Source organism: Vigna unguiculata, chromosome 11 (assembly GCF_037176805.1).
Source record: "Vigna unguiculata cultivar grain cowpea cultivar isolate G323 ecotype 2 chromosome 11, ASM3717680v1, whole genome shotgun sequence".
NCBI lineage: Eukaryota > Viridiplantae > Streptophyta > Magnoliopsida > Fabales > Fabaceae > Vigna > Vigna unguiculata.
In genome coordinates this window covers 39,140,567-39,147,389 of record NC_140802.1, presented here as the reverse complement: position 1 = coordinate 39,147,389, position 6,823 = coordinate 39,140,567, and the positions used below count along the sequence as shown (strand labels likewise).

The window sequence follows — 6,823 nt, the reverse complement described above, 5'->3', positions numbered from 1 at the left end:
ATTTTTTTTTAATTTACCTTGTAATATTTACAAAAAATTATTTATTTTATTCCACTTACATTTAAAAAAAAAAAAACCTTTACATCTAAACCTACCAATCAAACTACTATGTGTTTCTTTAGAGAATTATAATAACATTTACCTACTCTCATAAAATAATAAAGCAATTTTTTAGGTTTCCGTAGCCAATTGAGATACTAGTTACAAAATTAAGAAGAATGCAACTTTTATTGAAATTATATACGCATTAAAAATCATAGAAGGATGCAATTTTACATATCCTAATTAAAATAAAATAGGTTTACTTCTTTAACCACTGTTCTTAAATATTTGTTAGAATTTACCCTTTTTAACGCAAATAAAGTAAATATTGAAAATAAGTTAAATCAAACAAAATATAAAGATATTTACACACTCCTTTGAAAACATTGAATTTTATTAGTTAAAAAATGTCATTTTTTTTATGTTGCATGTCTTGTTTAATGGATCATTACTTTTATAAATTTCAATAGATTTTGACAAAACGTATATGTTAAAAGATGATATTTTGATTCATTTTTAACCTACCACTTGAATTATCCTTCAATCTGTGATAATCTAAGAATGATTAAAGTAGTGAGTTAAAAATAGATAAAAAAAGTGAATTAAAATATCATTATCCATGTTAAAAAGAATGCATTAGAGGGGACATTTTTAACCTTTGATGAAAAATTTACACAATTTCAATTAATGTAAAATATTGTCTAAATTAAGTTGATGTTTACAAGACAATAAAGTATCTGTTTATGCTCTTGGCCAAATTCGTTCTGCAAATCAATGCTATCCATCGTTGAATAAATACGACGAAGACCAACTGATTTTGAAAATGGTGAGCTAAAATAAAATATGAAGGTGAGGTGTTCAAGATAGATATGGTTTTTTTGGTTGGTTTGTTCATGCACCTAAATCACCTTCTTAATGGAATCTGGTGGAGAAAGTTAAGTATCTTCTTTTCTCATCGGTTTTAATGAACCATAATTCTTTCTCCTGGTGAGTTGGGTGCCAATTGTTAGGTGTAGTTTCTTTATTTTCAAGTGTTTCACCCTTTTTAGGGTTCCATCTTCATCGTTCACCCACCTTTTAAAGTTTTGTTAAATCATGTTATTCAAATAAAGCATTAACTATTAATAACTATTATCTTTAATAAAATGTTTTTTCATTTCTAGAACTCGAACTCAGAATATTGTTTAATGAAAAACTTCTTGTTGGTTCTCTCTTTAGTTTAGATAGGGTGAATTATTTGAGACTTACTTATTTCAAAAATTCAATTAATTATTATTTCAATTAAAAAATTCAATTAATTATTATTTCAAAAAAATCAATCAAGTTAAGTTGTAATGAGTAAATACTACTTAATCGTTATAAGAAGGTGTCTGATTAACAATCAATTTTACCGACTAAAACTTGTTAGATTTTTGTCAATTTAGATACCAATTTACAAAATTAAAATTTATTGTTACTAAAATAGTCACTATTATAAATAAAAAATTATAATCGATCTTTAAATTGGTTTATAAAATTTAGCTACAAAAAGAAAAATTGGTCACTAAACACTAGCCATCAAGATTTTTGCCATCAAAAAATTTAATTTCTAGATTGGTGTCTAATTAATTAATGACCAATTTAACAACCAATTATAATTTTTTATTTGTGACAATTTTAATAATCGATAACTTTTTATTTTATAATTTGATATTTAAATTAGTTACTGTCATAACTAATAACTTTTCGTCACTACAATCGATTCTTAATGAAACATTTTCTTAATCCGAACCTAAATATGATAAAACATTTCTCTTCGATTGAATTACACTAAATTTAAATATGTAATTATTTACTGTATTAACCCATTATTTATTCAACAATATACAATTAATTAAAAGACAATGTAAAACAAAACTTTCACGAATTATTTGATTGTACGTATAATTTATAATAAAAAAATAGTGTCTATGTCGATAATAGCCATAGCTACGATTTTAGGAGTTAACTGCATAGGAAGTTTGCAGGGTGTCATCCATGTATGATGACACTGTGTTCTACATGTCTCTTCTTTATCTTCTCCACTGTTCTACGCTATTCCACTTCTACACACCATTAAATTTCTCATTCAATTACCATCAATCACCTCCCTCTGCACCCTTCTCCTCTCTTCAATATTCCTTCCTATCCCTTTAACTTCACTCTGCTATATATATATGTGTGCTCAAACTCAACAATAACCCCACTTTTTCTTAGGTTAAACACTCAGAAACTGTGACTAATTGTGAAGAAAGATGAGCAAAAGAGCAAGGAGTCCAAGGTTGGAAGTGACGCTGAACCTGTCCCCTCCAAGGGCAGCAACCTCGGTGGTGTCTTCTTCGGATCTCTCATCGGATTCTTCTTCCACTTCGTCGCAGGTTTCTGTCCAATCGTTGGAGAGTTCGTGCGTGTCTTGTGAAGCTGAAGAAACAAGGGCCATGCTTCTCGTAGGTTGTCCTCGCTGTCTCATGTATGTTATGTTGTCTGAGGTTGATCCCAAATGCCCCAAGTGCAAGAGTACTGTGTTGCTTGACTTCCTCAACAATGAAGAAAACAATAAGAAGATTCATTAACCACTGCACCGAAAGAGGTTTTTGTTGTTGTTAATTAGGTTTTCTTTGGTCGTTAATTACTAGAACAGAATTGCCATTTTCCTCTCAGTTTTCTTGTGAATTTGGGCTTTGCTGCTATTCCTGTACAAGACTAATTATGGGAAGAGAATTTGAGTTTGAGTTATATGCAGGGAAGATTTCTTTTTCAGTTTTGTTCTACTTGTTATATATTTGAGCTTTGAATAAGATTTTCTATGAATTGAAAATTCACTCATGCAATTTAAATTCTTATTTAACTTCTCAAAAACTTCATGACTTTATCATTATTCTACCATTTAATTTTCTCTTCTTTTTAATATTTATTGACACTTTTGTGCAATTGATATATGACATAGAAGGGAAGTTGGGGGAATAAAATTGAATGGAAAAATAAATTTAATTGGGGTCTATTTATGTAATTTCACTCTAAGCATATAAACGATAAATAAAAAAAAATAAAATTTAATGTTTCTTTCACAATTTAAGCTAAAACTAATTCCAATATGAATTAAAATGATCTTAAAAAGTGGGGGACAAAAAATCTAATTTTCATGATCAACCCATTTTTTCTCTAATCCAATCCATTTAATATTTATTTTATTAAAAATTTAATTTATTTAAAATCCATTTTATTGGATTTGAATTTCAATCTGATCTATATTTTATATAATTTATAGATTGAATATCTCTTCTCTAAACCTAGATTTTCAAAATGGATAATCCAAAATATTCAATTTATATTTTTGATTAGGTTAGGCTAAAGATCAAAACGAACTAGCCCAAATTTAGACATATTTGACTGAGTTGGCGTGACCCTATACGAAATTCGGCCAAATTTAGTCAAGTCGGTCCTGATCGAAATTTGGCCCAACCGGTCCTGGACAAAAATTGGAAGTATTCAATCGAGTTGACCCCAACCTAAATTTGACTGCATTAGGTTGAATCGACCTAGACAAAATTTGACTGTATTCAGTCAAAACGACTACAAGAAAAATTTGGCCGTATTCAGCCTAGTTGACTCTAGTCAAAATTTGATCGAATTCAATTGAGTTGACCTCGATTGAGATTTGGCCGAGTCGGTCCTGACCCAAATTTGGTCGTATTTGGCTAAGACGGCCTAGGATGAAATTAGGCCGTATTCAAATGAGTCAGTCACAATCAAAATTTGGCCGTATTCAACCGAGTCATCCATGACGAAATTTGGCCGAGTTGGTTCTGGCTCGAATTTGATCGTATTCAGATGAGTCGATGACCTAAATTTGGCCAAATTCAGTACAATTGGCCATGACCAAAATTTGGTCAAGTCGGTCGTGATAAAAAATTGGCCATATTCAACTGAGTCGGTCCCGACCAACAAATTTAGTGGAGTCAACCCTGACCGAAATTTGACTGATTAGGCCATGGCCCAAGTGTGGCCATAGTTGGCCAAGTCGGTTATGGCAGAAATTTGGTTGTATTAGGCAAAATCGGCCCTGGTCGAAATTCGGCCGAATCCAGTCAAGTCGATCTCGAATCAAATTTTGCCGAGTCGGCCCTGGCCCAAATTTGGTCACGTCATCCCCGACCAAAATTTGTTCAAATTTGCCCGAGTTAACCCTAGCCAAAATTCGGCCGAGTCGACCCCAGCCAAAATTTGGCTGAATTCGACCAGGTCGAGCTCGACCAAAATTCGGTCGACCCCGACCGAAAGTTAGTCGAGTCTGTCCCATGCTGAAATTTGGCCTCGTTGGCCCCGACAAAAAATCTGTCAAATTCTATGGTGTCGGCCCTATGGAAAAAAGTTTTAGAAAATTCAATTTAAATTTATTTTATAAAAAATGGACTTTTGATTTTGAACTTGATCCAAATATTTGGATCTGGATTTAAACTTGATCCAAATATTTTGATCTGGATTTTAAAAAAATTCAATCTACTTTTCCTGAAAAAATAAATTTGGATAAAAAATCTAATCCAATTATTTGGATCCAAAATAGATGTGGATTGGATCTTTCAAAATTCAATCCATGATCACCCTATTCAAACAAGTTTTATACCAAAACTTCAAATTAAGATATAGAAGTCAATTTTAACTTTATAAAATACTTTTGTTAACTACCTCTTGCTTCCTTCCCGCTCGAATATAACTAAAAAATTGTGTTTATTTTAAACATAAGAAAAATGTCAACTTATTTTACAATGAGATTATTTCTAAATTTTATTTCATTTATACTATGGAATTTATTTCCAAAATATGACTTTTTTTTTATTCTTATACCAAGTTCCCATTCTAATTTTAATTAAGGGTTACTTTGGGAAAATAATTTACTTTTAAATTATGTTAAATAATACTTTTAATGGATGAATTCGTTTTTTTTTTCTTTTTTGATTCCGGTGTATCTAATAAATAAACAAAGACTAAATTTCTTTTGTTAAACTTTCGTCCCAAATTAAGAAAAATCTACCCGTTTTTAATTTTTGTGTGTGTAATAAATTACCTTAATTATTATAAAATTGTAATAAGAGACTAGTTTAGTTCAACACGTAATAGGAGCATAATAAAATTAAACTATATACATATTTTGCTTCCAAGTGATCAATTTTAGTTACCATTTTCAAGTCATTGATGTCCTTTTTTATATTTCCGTCATATCTAATTACTTGTTGGAATCCCTCTTTAAAAAATGTCTCAAAATTTCAACCTTCATTGCAACTTTTCAAAAAAGAATCAAACTCCAATATTTTTTTCTTTAGGTAATCAAGAATATAAAGGGAATTTCTCTAAGAAGACTTTTTGCCATATGAAGTTATCTTTTGAAGCATGCAAAAATTCTCTACAACATACTAACGTGTTGTAAGGATCAATGTAAAATGACACTGCCCATTTTGCATTCGCCTTTTCAATTTGGGAGCTAAAATTGCAGCACTCCTACCAAGTCAATATGTCATTTTGTCCTTTTTGCATGGAAAGACGTTGGTAGGAGAATGTTGGTATGATGAATGTTGTCGAGGCACATAACTTACCACAGAGGAGACACACATACTCTGAAAACGTCAAACAAAATTTGATAAGACAAGAATGTTGGTACAATGAATGTTGTCGAGGCACAAAACTTACAACAGAGGAGGCAGACAAGCTTTGAAAACTCCAAGATAAGACAAGTTTGAATTGGTTTAATTTTATTTTATTTCTTTCAAATCTATTAACTTATAATACCAACAATTTCTATAGTTAATTTTATTATATTTTTTTTCTTCAAAAATTTGCAATTATTTTCTTTTATAGAAAATTAGTTCTTTTCATGTTTTTATTAACATGTAAACACTAACTTTGCTATAATTTGTTTAGTAAAAAAATCATATTTTCTTTTGTCTTTTTGTCAAAATATGTGAAGAGACAAGTCATTATAATGAAATTGTCCATAATTTTTTTCAAAGTAATTATTCTAATTGATTTATTGTTAAATTGTTTGTCTAAACTTTCAAAAATATTTGATATTTTTGAAAACACAAAAAAAATTCTGGTTCAACATCTCACCTAGAATTTTCACATGAATTATTCTTAATACTATCATCATCATTTTCATTATCTATCATTTTCCAAGAACATATATGTATATTCCAACCTTTGCTGACTTTGTGCAACATAAAAGAGTTGGAGTGCATACTGTGTTCCATAAGGTCTTCTCCATATGTTACCCAACAAAGCTACTACTTTATTTCTACAACTTGCAGTACACTTGACATTTTTGAAAAGTTGTAAATGCTTAACTCCTTTTTTTTTTTCAAATTACCATCATAGGAGCATATTAAAATTAAATCATATGCATATTTTTCTTCCAAGTGACCCTTTTTAGCAATCATCTTCAAGTTATTGATGCCTTTTTCTATATTTTTGTCATATCTAATTATTTGATGGAATCCCTCTTTAAATATTGCCTCAACATTTCACCTTCCTTGCAACTTTTAATAAAAGAATCAAACACCAATGCTTTTTCTTTAGATAACCAGAAATGTAATGGGAATTTCTCTAAGGAGACTTTTTGCCACATAAAGTCATCTTTTGAAGTATGTAAAAATTCTCTATAACATACATTCATGTTGTAATGATTCATGTAAGATTCAAAAGTTACATTTGCAACCACATTGACCAACAAATATGTAACAAGTGATTTTATTGGAATCAAATCATGTTC

General features: G+C 29.9%; 1 pseudogene; it reads left to right on the top strand.

The window, feature by feature from the left end:
• Positions 1-2,023: 2,023 nt before the first annotated feature.
• Positions 2,024-2,796, top strand: LOC114170635 (protein GL2-INTERACTING REPRESSOR 1 pseudogene; annotated as a pseudogene).
• The last annotated feature ends 4,027 nt before the right edge of the window (positions 2,797-6,823 follow it).